Source organism: Oenanthe melanoleuca, chromosome 14 (genome assembly GCF_029582105.1).
Source record: "Oenanthe melanoleuca isolate GR-GAL-2019-014 chromosome 14, OMel1.0, whole genome shotgun sequence".
NCBI lineage: Eukaryota > Metazoa > Chordata > Aves > Passeriformes > Muscicapidae > Oenanthe > Oenanthe melanoleuca.
This window is the reverse complement of record NC_079348.1, coordinates 16,235,077-16,255,033: the sequence shown is the minus strand read 5'-3', so window position 1 is coordinate 16,255,033 and position 19,957 is coordinate 16,235,077.

The following is a 19,957-nucleotide window of genomic DNA, read 5'->3' as shown; positions in this document are numbered from 1 at the left end:
AGCCTGGATCAGTCCATGGCAGATGGTGGGGGTGTGCTTCCACTCCTGGGGCAGTCTGTTCCAGGTGTACTGCATGTCCCTCCAGTTGAAAGAGAATTGCGGCCTGCACTCTGCTGCCAAAGGAATGGAGAAAAATGCATTGGCAATGTCAATGGTGGCACACCACCTTGCTGCCTTGGACTCCAGCTCGTACTGGAGTTCCAACATGTCTGCTCGGCAGCGCTCAGCGGTGGAGTCACTTCATTCAAGGCACAATAGTCCACAGTCAATATCCATTCTCCATCAGACTTGCGCACAGGCCAGATGGGACTGTTGAAGGGTGAGTGGGTTTTTCTCACCACCCCTTGGCTCTCCAGCTCATGGATCACCTTGTGGATGGGGATTACAGCATCTCGATTTGTCTGATACTGCCGGTGGTGCACTGTCAAGGCGGCAATTGGTACCTGTTGCTCTGTCACTTTCAGGGGTCCTACTGGAGATGGATTTTCCAACGGTCCAGGCAAGGTGTTCAACTGCTTAATGCTCTCTGTCGCTACAGCAGCTATTCCAAAAGCCCACCTGAACCCCTTTGGGTCTTTATAGTAGCCGTTCCTGAGGAAGTCTATGCCTAGAATGCGTGGTGTCCTTGGGCCAGTCACAATAGAATGTTTCTGCCACCCTGTCCCTGTCAGGCTAATCTCAGCTTCCAGCAAAGTGAATTCCTGTGATCCTCCTGTCACCCCAACAATGGAAACAGGTTCTTTTCCCATATGTTCTAATGGTATCAGGGTGCATTATGAACCAGTATCAACTAACACTCTTTGTTTGTGTGGCTTTGATGTGCCAGGCCATCACACACACAATATCCAATAGATCCCATGCTTCTTCCTGGCTAGAGGCAGGACCCCTCTAGCCCTGGTTATTATTTCCTTCCTGGGCATACATATTAGTGGTTCTTTCAAGTGGGTCTGACAGATTATCTCCTCTTCTGTAATATCCTGCACATTGGTTATGGGAGGTTGAGGCTACCTTTACTTTAGTAGAATTTCTTTGGTTAGTGTTTCCTTCCCTGAGTTGACGCACCCATGCTGCCAGGACAGAAGTGGGTTTCCCATCCCATTTTCCCATGTCTTCTGCATGGTCATGGAGAAAGAACCACAGGTCAGCTCGTGGGGTGTACCCTCTCTCCCTAGCTGGGGGGCATTGGGCTCTTACTTGGGGGCCTGTGACTCGCACTGGTGCTGCATTGAACTTTCTTATCTCCTCCCTTACCTCCCTCATCTCTTCTTGGAGGCTCTTGACTACAGCAGAGACATGGGCCTGCATCGGGCCATTCATCATATTCTCAAAATTTCTGAGCTTGTTGGCAACAGAACCCACTGTCTCTTGGTTGTTATCAGCATTAATCACTGCAATAAAAGTTTTATAATAAGATGGCCCCATGGTTGCCAGATTCCACAATATCTGCCCTGTGCACCTGACCTTGTCAGGTCCATTGTTATGCTGTCCGCCCCTCTCAAAGAGTACCTCTAGTACTGCCACTTCTCTCAGCTGCTGGATCCCTTCCTCAAGGATCTTCCAGTGCATTCTACAGTGGTGCTCCTGCATTCTCTCTCTGTGGACAAACCTCTCTCTCACACCCATTAAAAGCAGTTCCCAGAGGGGAAGGGGACCTGGCTCCCTTACGAATACCTGATCCACACCTGAGTCCTGGGTCAAGCATCCCAAATTCCTAGCCTCAGTTCCATCCAATTGTACACCTGTTCCCATAAGATCCCAGACCTGGAATAACCAAGCTGTAAAAGCCTCATGGTCCCACCATGCTATGTCTTTTTGCAGGTTACGGAGACTATGGTATGAGAGTGACTCAGTGACAATCTCAACCTCTGGCTCCCCTTATGGTTGTGAGGCCCCTCCTTGCTGATCCTTATTATCTAGGTGCCTTGTTTTAATCTTAGATTTTCAGGTTTCCACAGGGGCAACTGCTGCTGGCTGTGACTGCCCCTGTGGTTCAGCTGGAACCTGGACATGAGTAACATGTCCAGGGTTCCACTGTAGCACCATCCGACTCTCCCTCTTTAGGGCAGGGAGAGGGTTTCTCCCCAGCTGGGAAAAAATGCTCCTTCAACATCTGGCCTATCTCCTTCACTAGAACTCCCACCCACTCCGGATGGTTCCTTTCTGCAGTGGGCTGTGGGGCAGGATCAGGCTCTGGGGCAGCATCCCTAGTCCCTGGGGCAGGGTCAGGCTCTGGGGCAGCATCCCTAGTCCCTGGGGCAGGGTCAGGCTCTGGGGCAGCACCTCTATTTCCTGGGGTAGGTATCAGGGTTATTATCCAAGCCAATATTCCCTTGTCTCTGAATGCTAAACAGAACAGGCATATCAGCAACACCAGCAACTGTACGGTATCATTAACATTCAGAGGAGATTTGAACCCTTCAAAAACTGGTGGGGTAGACCCAAAACACTTGATGAAGCGTTGGGAGAAACTTTGCGCTGGTGTCATTTCCTCACAGTAGGTGCCATTATTAAAGTAACCCCAAAAACATACAGCTAGCGAGTGATAGCCCTGAATCCATGTACTCACCTTCCAAAGGAAGTTAAAAACCCACTAATTCCTCACCTTATTAACCCATAAAGCAAACTGGATAATAGACACAATAGCCTTAGTTATAGGGCCCATGTTTAGATAAGGGCCTGCAAATGGGAGAAATATGGCCATGACCATGTGCCATCCGATCCAGGGTAAGCTAGACCACATGATGCCACCTAATGAGGTTTCCATATCCAGCACACACAAAAATTAGGTTATTCAAGAATTGTTATTCCTTTTATCATTCAATACCCTTGTGCCTCACGCTGAGCGCCAAAATCTGTCCTGGTTTTAAGGACAGTTGTCTGCCAATGTAGGCAGAAGTTTCTCTTTGAAATGGAGAATGTAAACCCCCTCCCTCCAAATTATTATAAATTTGAAATTAAGGGGGTCTCAGGCAAAGATATGGGAATTAGGAATAACAGTTCTTTACTGGGACAATTAAAATAGAAATACAGTATTACAAAAAACAACCCCAACCCTGACAGAGTCAGAATACAACCTGACATCCTGTCAGTCAGGGTGTTGCTAGTAGTCCAATCAAATGGTGGCTAAAGTCCCCCTGCAGTGGCAGGTGTGGTTCAGCTGAAGCAGTGCTCTTGTAGAAGGGTGCAGCCTTTCTCCAGATGTCCAGGGATATTGTAGAAAGGTCCGGCTTCTCCTCTGGAATCCAGTGGAAATAAGGGTAACTTGCTGTCCAACAACTCAGCTTTTATCTAGGTAGGAAAGGCTCGGCTCCTTTCTCTGGCTAAAGCATCTCTCAATGGGATGATGTAATTTTATGGGACTTAATGGGCCAGCAGCAGATAATATCTTCCTGGAGGGAGGATGGGTTGTGGAGAGGATAAAGATGATTGCCCCATCTTGTCTTAATGGCCCATTAGCAGGTAATATGTGCCACGGAGATAAGGAATCACTACCCCACTCGGTTTTAACAGATGGTGATAGAATACACATTTCTGGCCACATCAACCCAACACACTCCTCCACAGTCCGTTTCACTCTTTCCAAGAACCTTTTCTGGTGGACGAGTTACAGCTTTTGTCACAAGATGTGCCACCAACTGCAGCATGACTCTTGCAGTAAAACAGAACAAAGGTTTTCAGAACTTGACAACTTCTTCTTTCTTTTCCTTGTGGGCTGGAGAGCTGTGCCATGGGTAAGGTTTTCATTGTGACTGTTTTAACCTAAGAAAACGTGAAGGTGGTACCAAGAATTGTTAGGGAATGCAACCCTGACTGAATGCAGAGAAAGAATCTGCAGAGCCTGCATGCAGAATTGGAGAATTGTGTGATAATCATTCCAACACTCCCATGGACATCTTGAAACTGATCTAGAACGTGAAAATGGGCTGACAGAGGGAGATTGTTTCTGTGTTCGGTTTAGCTGATCCTACATCTCTTGCATTGGTGTAAATCAGAAGTACCATCAGTTCATGAAAAGCATCAGAACAATCTGGACCTCTCCGTAGATGACTGAAAGAATCTGAAAAGGAGAAATGCAGGGAATAAACTTTGTCTGTAAGAAGGGTAATTTTTTCCTAATAATTTCCCATTCATTCCCTTTGCTTTTGTCCTTTTTAGCAAGTTTATTTGCATCCCAGATTCCCCATGAAATGAGAACCCGGAGCTTGTGGAACTGCCTGAAAGATGCCCTGTTCCTCTGCAGGGACACTCAGGCTGAAACAGGAGCCTGAGCCCTCTCAGGGGAAGCCTCCTCTGAGCTGGAATTTGTGCCGTGCTGGGAGAGAACAAGCAGGGGAGAAGGCTGGGCGCTGTGCAGCAGGAGCTGTGTGGCCTGCACCGCTGCCACATGGGCAGCCGTGCCCGGGGAGCTGGGTCTGGCCCCGCGTGCGCTGAGCTCCTGACACTGTGGGAGCTCCCTGGGCTGGGCTCAGGATCCTGCTGGTGCTGGGCAGCAGGCTGGGCTCCCACTGGGATCTGCAGCTGCTGGAAATACCTCTGGGCATCTCTATTTTCTGCTGCTGCTCAAAGGAACAATGAAGTGAGGAGACAAGTTCTGGTTTCTCTTTGTCCTGGTGGATTTTTTCATTTTATTTGATGTTCCAGAGCCAATTTCTGTGATGACCTCTCTCAGCTGATTCTATTTCAGCAGTACCAGCAACAGGGCTGTGTTTGAGCACTGCAAAAGTGGCCTGTGTGTCTTTAATTCTCCTTGACTTTGTGCTCAGGCACTCGGGGACAGGGAATGCACATGGGGGACAGCAAAGGCCTTGGGACTGCAGGGATGTTCATGCTCGGGCAGTGCCAGCACAGAGCTTCAGCCCGCAATTAACCTGGAGGGAAACGCTGGGGAAAGGCTCCATTTCAGCCTTTCTTTACTCACTGCTGTGAAGGGACCAAAATAAAAAGGGAACAGGCAGGGCCAGACCCCTTCTCCTTTGGGAGGAGCCATGAAGGGCTGTGAGGGGCCATGAGAGGCTGTGAGGGGCCATGAGGGGCTTTGAGGGATCGAGGGTGGCTGTGAGGGGCCATGAGGGGCTTTGAGGGGTCGTGGGTGGCTGTGAGGGGCTATGGGAGGCCAGGCACCTCAAAGAACCAAGAGTCCATTTTGACATTGTGGAACCAAGGAGACTGTATTTGGGAGTATGAAAGCTCATGGAACCAAAAGTCCATTGTGACATTGTGGAGCCTCAGGGAACCATGGAGACCATTATGGTATTTCAGGACCCATTGGAACCAAGGGGTCATTGTGACACTGCAGGACCTCATGGAATCCTGGAGACCATTCTGGCACTCTGAGTCCACATAAAACCAAGGAGCCATTGAGACACCATAGGGCCTCATAGAGCCAGGGCAACCACTGTGACACTGCAAGATCTGATGGACACAAGGGGCCATTGTGACACTATGGGCCCCCATGGAAGCAAGGGGCCAGTGTGACACAGCCAGGTCTTGTGGAACCAAGGGACCATGGTGATTCTGAGGAGCCCAATAGAACCAAGAGGCCATTGTGACACCACAGGACCTTATGGAATCGTGAAGACCATTGTGACACTCTGAGACCTCATGGAACCAAGGGGCCATTGTGTCATTGTGCAGTCCCATGAAACCATTTTGACACTGCAAGGCCTCAAAGAAGTGAGAGGCCATTGTGCCACTGTGGAGCCAAGGAGACCATTGTGATATTGCTGGACCTCATGGAAACAAAGATCTATTGTGATACTGTGGGACATCATGGAACCAAGGGGTAATTGTAAAGCTGCAGGGCTCCAAAGATGCAAAAAAATGGAACAGACCTGGTTGACTTGGCCTCCTGGGGCCAGAGCCGGTCCATCTGACCTTGGCATACTAAGGGTTGCTTCTCATCTACCCCTGAAATCTTGGAATTCTGTGCTTTCCTTCCTGTGGGAAAGAACTGTCTTTTTACTCTATGTGCCAAAATTGGAATGCCTCCAAATTGGATTATATCCATGGACTGTTCCCATATGAAACCAGCCAGGACAGACAGCTCTGTCTGGCCATGATCTCTTAGCGACCACCTTGCATCTGCCTTTAAAACACTGGGGGGCCGTGCTTTTCTTCCCATCTTTCATGTCCAGACATACATGGCCAAATGAGAATCTGCCTCTAAAATTCCTTGTACCCAAGGATAGCTCCCAGGCAAAAGCTGCCACCAATGTCTAGGTTCCCATAGCTTCCTGAGGGGCAGTTCTCATGTGCTTTTGAAACACTGGGGCTCAATACTTTTTTTCCTATGGAAAAGAACTGTCCTTCTTTCCAGATGCCCAGGGACAAAACTGGGATTTGGTTTCCCAAATTCCATCTGTCCAAGGACTGCTCCCAGATAAAATCTGCAAAGACAAACGGTTATGGCCGGTCTTGGCCTCCATGGCTTCTAATCATCCTTTGAAGCACTGGGGCTCTGCCCTTTCCTTTCTGTGGAGAAGAATTGTCATTCTGGTCCAGGCACCCATGGCTGAAATGGAATTCCTTCTCCAGAACTCCAGAAATATCCAAGGGTTGCTTTCAGACAAAAGCTCCAATGACAGACATGTCTGGCTTGTCTTTGCCTCTGGTGAGTGCCATCAAAACCCTCGGGGTTCTGTGGTTTCCTTCCTATAGGAAAAAACTGTCCTTCCTGTCCAGGTGCCCTGGCCTCAAGCACATGAGCACTGTATAGGGATAAAGGAGCTTTGTGCTCAGTGGAGTGGAGACTGAGGAAGACAGAGAAGAAACCTCGGAGTGTTTGAAATGTGGATTCAGAGATGGTGGATCCTTTTGACAGAGTATAGAACAGCTGGAGAAAGAAAATTAATGCCAAGTGCGGCTGAGGAGACCTGGATTGGGAAGAAAGAGAAAGGAATTTCTCTTCCACGGCAGTGCTGTGGTGCAACACGTATCCTAGAATGAGTCTGGAGCAGCCTAAGGCTTTGTGTGGCCAGGCAGAGGCAGGCAGGACGCAGAGCTGTCAGCAAAGGAAGGGGCCAGCGAGGTGGGGCAGCCAGGGGATGATGACAGCCTGCAAGGACAGAGGCGCAGGTTATGGACACCGTAGGACAGCCTGGGCTGCAGAGGGCACAGGGATGGGCAGCAGCTGAAAGGCCCTGCCAGAGCTAACTCCTGCAGCACTTGGGCCATAGCTGCTGGCCCTGGGCCTGAGGCCAGCAGGGGACAAGCGAGCCTTGCTGTGCTGGGGCCTCATTGCCTCCTTGTCCCTGCTCAGCAGCCTGGCAGGGCCCACCCCATGGTCCTGCCCTTGGCATTGCACATCCCCAGAGCCCAGTGCCTCAGGAAGAGCCTGAGAAATGAGGGAGGGACAGGATCTGCCTTGCCAGGGGCTGGGGCTCAGGCCTTGGCCCTTTGCATTCCTGAAATACATCCAGGTTTGCTCAGCATCAGAGACACCTTTCCCTTGTTTGTCCCCAATTCTCATCACTATCTCCAGTGTTCTGCTGTAACTGGATCCTGGGGACACATTCTCAGTTGTGTTTCTGAGTGGGATCTATTAAAACTGCAAGAAACTTGAAAGTTTCAATCTGACTTTGAGATTTTGAGAAGCTTTTGAACACTCTCTCAGGGACTGAATCTGATGCAAACAACACCAAAGCCCTGAAAGGGCCATTAAAGTCCTGATGCTGCATCTGTGTGCTGAGCTGGACCAGACTCCTGGCACAGAGGAAGCTCTTGCAAACGAGCTCTGCAGCCACCTCAGGCACAGCAGAGAGGCACAGAGAGCTTCAATCAGTCAAGGCTGGGAAGATGCTCAGAAGTGACTGAGGCAGAATCACTCCCAGCCCTTGACACAGGAAGCCTCTGGCTGCAGGACAATGCAGCTGCACCTCCTGGAGTGATCTCCTAAGGCTGGAACATCCCAATGCCTACAGACTCTGTGAATACATTCTCTGATTCTCTCTTGTGTAGATCAGGCAGGGGCGCCCAGGGGTGTCCTGCAGAGCAGGGTCCTGCAACCCAAAGTGCTGTGCTGGGGCAGGGACTCTGCTGCCTGCCAGGGACAGCTCTTAGCCCTGGGAGCTGTTCACAGAATGGGGGGGGACAAGGTCTGGGTGGAAGGAGAAAGATGGTGAGACTTGGAATTGTTCTCCTTGTGTGGTGAGGATGCTGCATTGTTCAGGGCTGCTTCCAGCAATATGTTTAACTCCAGAACATTTCCAAGTAGATTATACAGGGAGCATAGTGAGGCAGGGACAGCTGGGCTGGGCTCTGGCAGCAGTGGCAGTGCCCAGCCCTGGGCACAGGGAAGCAGCTGCTGGCAGGGACAGCTCCAGGCAGCAGAGCCCAGGGAAGGCAGTGGGGGGAAAGTGCCACAAAGCTGAGCTGGGATATTTAAATTATTTCCAAACTGAACTCTTCTGTGATTACTTTTCTTACAGATCCCCATTCCAAGATACAGCAAATGTCCAATGGCAGCTCCATCAGCCACTTCCTCCTGCTGCCATTGGCAGACACGCAGCAGCTGTAGCTCCTGCACTTCTGCCTCTTCCTGGGCATCTCCTTGGCTGCCCTCCTGGGCAACGGCCTCATCATCAGTGCCGTAGCCTTCAGCCACCACCTGCACACTCATGTTCTTCTTCCTGCTCAACCTGGCCCTCACTGACCTGTGCTCCATATGCACCACTGTCCCCAAAGCCATGCACAATTCCCTCTGGGACACCAGGAACATCTCCTACTCAGGATGTGCTGCACAGGAGTTTTTTGTGATGTTTTTCATCTCAGCAGGGTATTCCCTCCTCACTGTCAAGTGCTTTGACCACTATGTGTCCATCAGCAAACCCCTGCACTACAGGACCCTCCTGGGCAGCAGAGCTTGTGCCCACATGGCAGCAGCTGCCTGGGCCAGTGCCTTTCTCAACGGTCTGCTGCACACAGCCAATGCATTTTCCCTGCGCCTGTGCCATGGCAATGCCCTAGGCCAGTTCTTCTGTGAAATCCCACAGATCCTCAAACTCTCCTGCTCCAAATCATACCTCAGGGAACTTGGACTCCTTGCTGTTAGTGCCTGTTTAACTTCTGGGTGTTTTGTGTTCATTGTTTTCTCCTATGTGCAGATCTTCAGGACTGCGCTGAGGATCTCCTCTGAGCAGGGACAACACAAAGCCTTTTCCACCTGCCTCCCTCACCTGGCTGTGGTCTCCCTGTTTATCAGCACTGGGACATTTACCCACCTGAAGCCCTCCTCCATCTCCTCCGCACCTCTGTATCTTTGTCAGTTCTGTACTCGGTGGTGCCTCCAGTGCTGAACCCCTCATCTACAGCCTGAGGAACCAGGACCTCAAAGCTGCTGTATGGAGACTGATAACAATATAGTTTCAGGATCATTGTTCTGCCGGTCAATTTCTGAAAATCACTTGCAATGAAAGATATATTTAATAGTTCTTCTTGGGTTTGATGTTTGATTTGTTCTTCGATTTGTTTCAATTTTTAAATGTTGTTCACAGAGAAAGTCATTGTTTGTGCTTTTTTTCATTTTTTCTCCTTTTTTCCTGGGACTCCGCAAACTGTGTCAATGAGGTGCACTTGGTGGCTTTAAATAAAATAAAGTATCTCACTCCCAGAAAAGATTTCTCCAGACATGCCCCTTTTGTTCCCTTCTCTGGAGCTGCAGCAGCAATGTCTGTGTGCAGAGCTGGGGCAGATCAGTGCTTGTTGTAACCCAAAACCAGGGGTAGAAGGAATGCTATAACTCTTTCTAGGGTCCTATATCATTGGCAGGAAAGCCATAAGGGCCTCTGTCCTCCCTGATCTCTCCTGTTACCCTATGTGTCCACATCCTATTGGCTTCTTGCCAAGTCCCCTCCCTGACCTTTTCCCTAGAAAAGTCCGTTAGCAGAGACCCTAACCCTCTTTGTCCCCTCTTTGTCACAGAGTCATCATGCAATAAACAAGATCCCTGAGAAAGACAAAGAGCCTCTTTTGGATTCCTTCGTTTATCTTATGTAACACCCTTTAGCTCCCTCGGAGTAACTAACTAGGAGAGAGTTACAGGGTGTTCCAGTTGGCGACCAACGTGTGCAGCTTGTTTTAATTACTAGCACACAGGTAGCTGGATCCCATTTTCAGGGATTTAATAGGCTCGTTTGGTCTGATCAACTACCCCCCTTGCTTGGCTAGCTGGATTTTAAACAGCTCCCAGGTAGGGAGAGATACGGCTGATAACTCCTCTCTCAGCGCTGCAGGGAGCCGGCCATAGAAGATAAACATCCTTCACGAATCACAGGAGAAACCGAGGTCCGTCAGGACAGGTAAAGTGTACTCCCTGGTGGGAGGCGGGGACCCCAGAGGGAACGGGTTTCCCCGGGCGGAGACGGTCGCGGCGCGGCAGCGGGGCGGGCTTTAGGACCCGGGGCTGCCGCGGGAGCTGCGGCACCTCGAGCAGTGCAGCAGCGTCTCGAAGGAGCGCTCCCCCGCCGAGACAAGCGGGATCGCTGAATTAACCCCTTTCGAACCGGTGCCTCAGGCGGCTCCGGCGCTGCGCAGCTCTTGGGGGCTCCCCAGAACCCCGCTTGGGGCGGCAGGGGTTCCCCGGAGCTGGCACGGCCGGCGGAACGCGGGCCACGTGTTCAGGGTTTCATCCCAGACCGTGGGGAGCCCGGGCTCCCTTTTCTAGCGGGGTTTTTTTAAACTCGGGTCGAAAAGAGTCGTTGTTCTCTGTGTGATTATTCCGTGAAGGTATAGGATATTGTGCAAATTGCTCTTATAACATCAAAATGGGCTCACAATTATCAGCACAACAAAAGAGTATTATTTCTCAGCTTAAAGAACTGATAAATTCAGGAGATGTAGCAATTAAACAGAAAACAATAATACAATTTGTATCTTGGCTTTCTAAAGAAATTCCAAATTTTGAACAACAAGATATAAATTCGGTTTTATTTTGGGATGAAATAGGAAATTTATTGACTTCTAAAATAGAAAAAGGTAATTCTGCTACAGCTTTGTTCCTCCCTATATTTCTAAATATTCGCAAACAATTATTGCAATTGGAAAATAAAGGACAGCTACAGATAAAAGGTTTGAAACCCCCCCATCTTCTCCAAATTCCCCTGTCTCTGAAAAGGATCCAAATGTTGTAAATTCTGAGCAGTCTGTCAGGAAATCCTCTTTATATCCATCTCTTTCGAATTTACCTCAACAGAACTCTGATGATACTCCAAAAAGTAATCTTCCTTTGTCTTACAGTGACGGGGACCACATGGTCCATGGTGGCAGGCGTGCCCCAGCTTCTTCATCCCACAATCCTTTCTTCTCCACCCCCTTCCCTGTCCCCTATCCTAATCCTACACCTATAGTTCACGCTAGTCACCTCTTCCTGGCTCAGGTTACAAATAACAATCCTCCTAGCTACAGCGGGGCCCCGGGGGACAGCCCAGAGACAGAGGGAGGAGGAGGGGGAGGTGAAGCCTCGGCTGACAGCAGCGGGGGAATACAGTCTGTACCTAGCTCTGCAGTCCAGATCTTAGAGGAAGAGAATATACCATCAGCTGCTCCTGTAATTTATGTGGGTAGAAAAAATGGAAGAAGGGGGTATAACCCTCTCTCATATCAAGATAAAAAAGAAATTTGTAAAGTGCAAAGAGAATTTGGTAGAAGCAGTGAGATTTTCAAGGTTATGCTGAGAGCAACTTTCACTTCAAATGAGATGACACCTCATGATTTAAAAGATATTTTCAGGTGTTTGCTAACTCCCTCAGAATATGATGTGTGGTTTAATATGTGGAAACGTTCTTTAGGGATTCTTTTAACAGAGTTTCACCAAAGCACTGACAATTCTAAGGATTTGGAAGATAATGAATTAACATTAGATCATTTAAGTGGTGAAGGGACTTGGCATTGCCCTGAAAACAAACTCGAGTATTATCCAAATTTGTTTTAGATAAAATTTGCAATATGGCTGAAAAAAGTTTTAATCACTTACCAACAGTTGAGATAACTGGCAGTTATGTTAATGTAAAACAATATGCTTCTGAGACCTTTTTGCAGTTTGTGGATCGTCTGCGTGCGCAGGTGGAAAGACAAGTGCATGATCCAGCAACCCAGGCTGAATTGATAAAAGAGATGGCACAAAGAAATGCCAATGAGGCCTGTCGCAGAGTCATTCTAAGTCTTCCTATGTACCCTGAACCAAACCTAGCACAAATGATAGAAGCCTGTGCCAGTAAAGCAGAATTGTTCAGAGTACCAGAAAGGAATCCAAGGCCAGCTCCATCCAAGCCTGCAGCAGCTGAAACACCACGAGAAAGGAAGCAACCTGTGCCACCTGAACAGCTGCAGCATATCACCTGCTTCCAGTGTAAAAAGCAAGGACATTTCGCTAGGGAATGTCCTCTTAACCAGAAACACAAGAAGTCCAACAAAAGAAAAAACTGAGTTTGCAGCGCGTGCCTGCTCTAAACATCATAACGCGCAAAGATATAAATACTGCGGGCACTACTGTGGCAAAAGCCTCTCTCTTAAAAGCAAAGCGGGAGGATGGGATAAAATGTGTGGGTATACCAAATAATTTAAATGTTAAATCTCCTGTTCACCAGGTCTGGCAGCCTTGTGGTCGTGTCAGGCTGGAGACTACAAAAGGTTTTCATTTCAGGACTACTGATTGGACAATTATTACAGTGGATCTGTCAAGCAGCCTAGTAGACGTGACCGTATTGCACATGGAAATGGAGAGTGAGTATTTTGTTGTTGGAGACACAGCACACACCCCCTTAGAAATTGAAGTAGCTCCCATGGTTATGAAAGGAAAAGTATCCTGCCTCATAATATTAGCACGCTGTCCTCAGCCACCATTCTACCTGGGCAGGGGGCAGATATTAGCTCAGGCTATTCCCATTCCAGCAGAAGTCACAGCAGATGGGAAAGCACCTGAGGCCTACTGGGCAGAAGCGGTGGGTGAGGAAAAACCTTCTTTGGCATGCAACCTAACACATGGATCAGATCACTTCCATGTGGAAGGGGTGCTTGACACAGGGGCAGATGTGATGATCATACCCAAAAGGATATGGCCTTCACACTGGGAACTGCAACCTGTGGCTGGGAAAATTCAAGGTATAGGAGGAATTAAATTGGCTAAAATATCAAAAACCATGGTGCAAATCGAGGGTCCAGATGGGAGATTGGCTAGTGTTCGTCCATTTGTAATAGATTACAAATGTCCCTTGTGGGGGAGAGACTCCATGTCACAGTGGGGAATTAAAATTATTATTCCAAAAACTCCACGGGATTTTTAGAATTGGCTACTGTGTAGCGCCCTGCCCAGAAACTAACATGGCTAAGTGACATCCCAGTTTGGGTAGCACAGTGGCCAATGAAAAAGGAAAAGTTGAAGGCGCTTGAAGAACTTGTGGAGGAGCAATTAGCAAAAAACCATATTGAAGAAACCACAAGCCCTTGGAATTCCCCCATCTTTGTAATAAAGAAACCGGGGAAGGACAAGTGGAGATTATTACATGACCTCAGAGAAATAAACAAAGTGATTCAGGACCCATATGGGGTCTCCTCAACCTGGGATGCCATCCCTAACAATGTTACCCTGAGATTGGCAATTGGCTGTAATAGACATCAAAGATTGTTTTTTCCAAATCCCCCTACACCCTGAAGATGCCCAAAGGTTTGCTTTCTTAGTTCCCTCCATAAATCGAGAAGCACCAATGAAGCGGTACCACTGGAAAGTGCTGCCACAGGTCATAAAGTGCAGTCCTACCATCTGCCAGTGGTATGTAGCCTCATTGCTGTCCCCTGTGCATGCACAAAGAAGGGAAGCCATAATATTACATTATATTGATGATGTGCTTGTGTGTGCTCCCAATAACTCGATACTCCAACACACACTTGATCTAGTGGTTAAACTTTTAACCTCTGCTGGATTTCAATTGCAGGAAGACAAAGTTCAGAGGATGCCACCTTGGAAGTACCTGGGCTTGGAGATTACTGCACAGACTATTGTTCCACAGAAATTAGAAATTAATTGTAATCCCAAAACCTTGGCAGATGTCCATTCCCTGTGTGGGTCTTTAAATTGGGTAAAGCCCTGGTTAGGCCTCACCAATGAGGACCTAAAACCTCTCTTTAATTTATTGAAGGGGAAGAGAGAGCTGGTTTCTCCCAGGGAACTGACCCCAGAGGCAAAGATTGCAATTGAAAAGGTACAAAAAGCCTTGGCAGAGAGACAGGCTCACTGTTATCAACCTGAGCTGCCTTTCAAATTCATTGTTTTGGGAAAACTGCCACACCTGCATGGTCTAATATTCCAGTGGATCAAGGGGCAGGATGATTCACTCTTAATCATAGAGTGGGTCTTCCTCTCCCATCAAAGATCCAAGACCATCACTCAGCCACAGGAGCTGATGGCTCAGCTGATTCAGAAGGCAAGGATGAGGCTGCGTGAGCTGGCTGGTTGTGACTTTGCATGCATTTACCTGCCAATCAGACTTTCTGAGGAGGGAAGAAACTCTCCTGAAAGGATGACCAAAGAGATGTTTGAGCACTTGCTCCAGGGCAATGCAGGCCTCCAATTATCTCTAGACAGCTACAGTGGACAAATATCAGTCCAGGGCCCGGCTCATAAGTTGTTCAATGAGGAATTCCACCTCATTCCTCAAGAGAAGAGGAGTAGGAGACCACTCAAAGCACTCACAGTGTTCACAGATGCATCAGGGCCCTCTCATAAGTCGGTGATGACTTGGAGAAACGCACAGACTCAGCATTGGGAAGCTGATGTGGAGTTTGTGGAGGGCTCACCCCAAATAGCCGAGCTGGCTGCAGTTGTGAGAGCCTTTGAGAAGTTCTCGGAGCCATTTAACTTGGTAACAGATGCAGCTTATGTTGCTGTGGTAGTCTCTAGAGTGGAGCAGGCAGTGCTCTAAGACATTGATAATGAGCATCTCTTTAGACTGCTCTCAAAGCTAATCTATGTGGTTTCACATAGAGAGCATCCTTTCTATGTGATGCATGTGAGGTCACACACCGATTTGCCAGGTGAGATTGCAGAAGGGAATCGTAAAGCAGACTCTCTTGCAGCCCCAGCTGAGAAAGCACGCCTACCTGACATCTTCCAACAGGCAAAGCTGAGCCACCAGCAATACCACCAGAATGCTCCAGGTCTGGTCCGTCAGTTTCAGCTAACACGGAGTCAGGCTCGAGCCATCGTGGCCACCTGTCCCAGCTGCCATCTCCAGGCCATGCCATCGCTGGGTATGGGGGTTAATCCCCGAGGCCTTGGCAGTTGTGAAGTGTGGCAGGCAGACATCACACACATTCCTAGTTTCGGACGCCTCAAATATGTCCATGTAAGCATTGACACATATTCAGGTGCCGTTTATGCCTCTGCCCATGCAGGAGAAAGGGCTGTGCATGCCAAACAACACCTAGTGCAAGCCTTTTCAGTGTTGGGAATACCTAGGGAAATCAAAACAGACAATGGTCCAGCGTACACATCCAAGGAGTTCCAGGAATTTGTCCAGCAGTGGGGAGTGGAACACAAAACTGGCATCCCCCACTCCCCTACAGGCCAAGCTGTGATTGAGCGTGCACACCAGACGCTCAAACAGGTTCTAGCTAGACAGAGCAGTTCAACTGGGTGGATGTCTCCACAGCAAAAGCTGTGCAAAGCCCTATTCACTATCAATTTCTTGAATTGCTCATTTGAAAATATGAGTCCTCCTGTGGTACGTCACTTTAACAGCAGTAAACAGTTCAAGTTGTCTCAGCATCCACCAGTTTTGATCAGGGACCCAGAAACGTGGGAAACCAAAGGTCCCTATGAGCTGGTAAACTGGGGAAGGGGTTATGCATGCATATCCACTCCCTCAGGCCCTCGGTGGATTCCCCAGAAGTGGGTCAAACCGTTTGTTCCAAAGAATCCAGCTCCAGCAGAAGGAGATGAGAAGCAAGTAACCATTGCTTCAAAAAGAAGACGCTGCCGGAAAGAAGAGAAAAAAGCTTTATAAAGGACTACATTCCGGCAGACAGAGACTCATAACATGTTTTAAAATGTTTGTTTTTCCTTTTAGAGAAAACCTACCCTCCACTCAACCCAGTGATGAACCCTTTCCAAGTTGTCTTCTTGTTAACACTGAACAGTTTGGCAGTGGCATGGATCATCCCTCAGCCACGTCAAAACATCTGGGTGACCCTGGTACCAACGCTCCAACAGGAAAACATTGCAGTCTGTCCACTGCAATAGCAAAGATCCTATGTCCACCTGCCTGGTAGGAGTCCCATTAAAGGTTGAAGAAAGGCAGCTTTGACATACAAATGTCCAATGAAGCGCCTGAGTCATTCACCATTTCACCTAGGCAGCCAGCAGAGATCAGAAGAAATCCCTTAAAGGAGCTGCTGTCAAATTTGCCTAAAGCAGCCCAGGAACCCCAAGAGTTAGAGCTGTTGGGTTCCTACCCTGCACCATGTTGTATTCATTTTAGTATTGTCCCAAAACCTACTGACACTAACGGGTTCCATCTCATACGACAATACCGTAGGGAATTCATGGCAAGAAATTGGTGTAATATTCTAAACCAGACTTCAGCCAATGATCCAACTTATTCAAACCCCAAAAGTCTCCCTAAGGGATTGTTTTTAATTTGTGGGGATCGGGCATGGGCAGGGATTCCTTCTCGGCTTCTAGGAGGGCCATGTACCATAGGGAGGTTGTCCTTGTTAGCACCCAACGAAACTTTAATTAGTGATTGGACTCACAAAATCAAATCAGCTGACAACATACAAAAGAGGAGCGTTGACAATTTGGACCCAACTTGTAATGCAGTAATTATCCATTGGACCAAATCAAAAAGAATAGCTATGTCTGTGTTTCTTCCGTGGGTCGCAGCAGCTAAAGCTCTGGGTGAATTAGGTCACCTGGAGTGTTGGGTTGTTAAGCAGGCAAACTTAACCTCAATTGCTGTCGGTGAAAGCGAGATTGCAGACACCAGGTGGTTATCAGCAAGACTCTCAAACTTCCTTTATTGATAAAACAGTTCTGCTTTTATACACTTCTTAATTAGCTTCATACATATTACAAAAGCCAAGCTCATTATTGGTTATCTTCATCTTGCATAAGTTAGTTTTTGCAATATTCTGTTTTTAACTACTTCTATATTTCTGTGGTTTGCTGTTATATGTCTGCGGTTTTTAGTTCTGTTTTAGTTCTGTTTTTTCTTGCTGCGATAAGCATTGTCAGCACAACCCCCTTGTCCCAAGGACCTTTGTCCCTGGGCTAGCCTTTGCTCTACTTAGGCCATCTGCAGTAACTCTGCTTGACTATGTCCTCTCTCAGCTAACCAAGTTTGAACAATACTCTCCACACTTCCCCCGTTTTCTTTTTGGGCTAACAAATTTGTTTCCCACCTTTGATTTACCAATTGTAATACCATATTCTGCAAGCATTTTACAATACATGGCACAAAAAGCAAAATAGCAAAAACAACAACTCCTATGGTTATTAATTGTTGCAAAAAGGAAACGAGCCATGGACCTAATCCAAAGGATTTAAGCCATCCTTCTAATCCCAAACCTTCCTGCTCCTTTACAATTCCAGCATTTGCCAAATCTCAAATCCAAATGTTCTTTAACAATCTCTCTAATCACTTGTCGTTTACACTTCTCTAAATCCCACAAAAAGGTATCAGGATCAGATTCCCAATCCCAAAAAATTGGTATGTCCAGCAAAACCTCTAGTTCCTCTATTTCCTGTTGAAAAAATATTCCTCAGTCATCGAAGTTCACTGTCCAGTTCCAACTCTGGAATCATTCACAGGGTTCTGCAGTACCACTTTAGTCCATCTGGCCGGCACCCATAATGTTCCTGAAGGAGTAGAAACACACACATAACCTCTGCCCCAAAACAAAACTTTTGCTGCTTCCTGTCATATCCCTGTTTTAGGGTCTCTGTATCGAACCCAGGTCTCTGGCTGAGTATCTCCTGTGCTGTATGATGTATGATGTCTAATGGCTGCAGGATCCTTGTTTTCCCCAAAAACACACAAATGATTGATAACGTAAAGAGCCTTGGATAATTTTGTATATGGATCAACCTGATCTTCTTGCTCTAAGTATATATCGCTTTAATGTTCCATGGGCTCTCTCGATAATTGTTTGTCCAGTGGGAGAATGTGGTATTCCAGTAACATGTTTTATTCCCCAGGATTTTAACCACTTTCTGACTTTACCACTGACATAGGCAGGACCATTGTCTGTTTTAATTTCAGCTGGAACCCCCATGACTGCAAAGCAGCTAGAAAGGTGTCTGATAACATGAATAGCTTTTTCTCCTGCCTGTGCTGTGGCCCATATGAACCCACTAAAAGTGTCTATGGTGACATGGATATATTTCAATCTTCCAAAACTCTGTAGGTGTGTTATATCCATCTGCCATATTTCATTGATCTTTATTCCTCTTGGGTTCACTCCACATCCTAGTCCTACTCCCCCGTTATGGTGACTACAAATAGGGCATGCTCTAACAATAGCCTTGGCCTCACTAATGTTAATACCAAACTGCCTCACCAATCCTTTAGCATTATGATGATATGCATTATGTGCCTCTCTAGCCATTACTGTTTTACTAATCAAAGGCAAGTTTTCAACCGGCATCACCAATCTATCAGCTCTTGCATTTCCTTCTCCTAAACCCAAATCCCATTTGTGACTTCGAATGTGAATCACTGCATAGGGCTCTTTTCTTTCCATTAGGGCTCTCTTTAACTGTAAAAACAGCTCATACAATCTCCTGTTGCTAACCTCTTTCACACTAGCATCCTCTATTCTACATACCACTCCCACCACATAAAAAGAATCAGACACTACATTCAAAGGTCCATCTAAATGAGTAACGGCCCATGTCACTGCTAATAGCTCCAATGTCTGCAGGCTATCTTCAGGTGTTGCTTCAAGAATCTGTTGCTTCCATTCTGCTTTTTCTTTCCACACGATAGCCGCTCGGCGAGACTTTTTTCCGGCATCCGTGAAGGCTGTTGTGGCATTAGCTATGGGTGTTTCTTCCCGCAGCGTCTTGGTAATCCAACTCCATTCTCCAATCCACTGCAGTGCCTTAGGTGCTAAGGCTCCAGTTTCCACCTGTGCTCCAGATCCCAATAGTGCCTCAGCAAACTCTGTAGAATTCAACAGGTACCAGTCCAATGTCGGTTTCTCTATGGGCAGGTAAATTACTGCTGGTTCTTGTCCTGTGACTTCTAAAATGCGCAATCGTCCTTTTCTAAGTAGCATAGCCAAATTTTCAATTTTTGTGGTTATTGTTTTCCTTGTTTGTAAAGGTGGTAATATCCATTCTAATATCCTTGGCCCCCCCGTTTTCTTTTCTAGCTGAGTAAGTGCTCCTAATAAATGTCCATTACCATGCCAGATGGTAAAATTTATTGGGCAATCAGGTTGTTTGCGGGATACAAATCCATCTGTTATATATTTCACAATTTGCTGCAGCGTCTCTTCCTGTTGCGGGGTGATGTGAACAGGAGTGCAAGGATCTGTTCCTTTTAACAACGGTTGCAAGGCTTGCAGCAATGTATTTGGAATGCCTGTAATCGGCTTTAACCACTGTAAGTCTCCTAAAAGTTTTTGGGCTTCATGCAAGGTTGAAATCTTTATATCCATTAGTAATTTTTGTGGCTTAACCTTTTGTTCAGTTATAGTCCAACCAATATATTTCCAAGGTTTTGATCGTTGTATTTTCTCTGGTGCCACAACCAGTGAAAAGTCTGCCAAGGTGGATTTAATGATCCCTACTTGTTCATCTGTAAATTCACAGTCTTGTGAAAACAGATTGTCATCCATATAATGGTAAATTACTGTCCGTGGCATTTTCTGTCTCAGTGGTTGTAAAGCAGCATCTACATATAGTTGGCATAATGTAGGTGAATTACGCATCCCCTGTGGCAAAACTGTCCATTCAAATCTT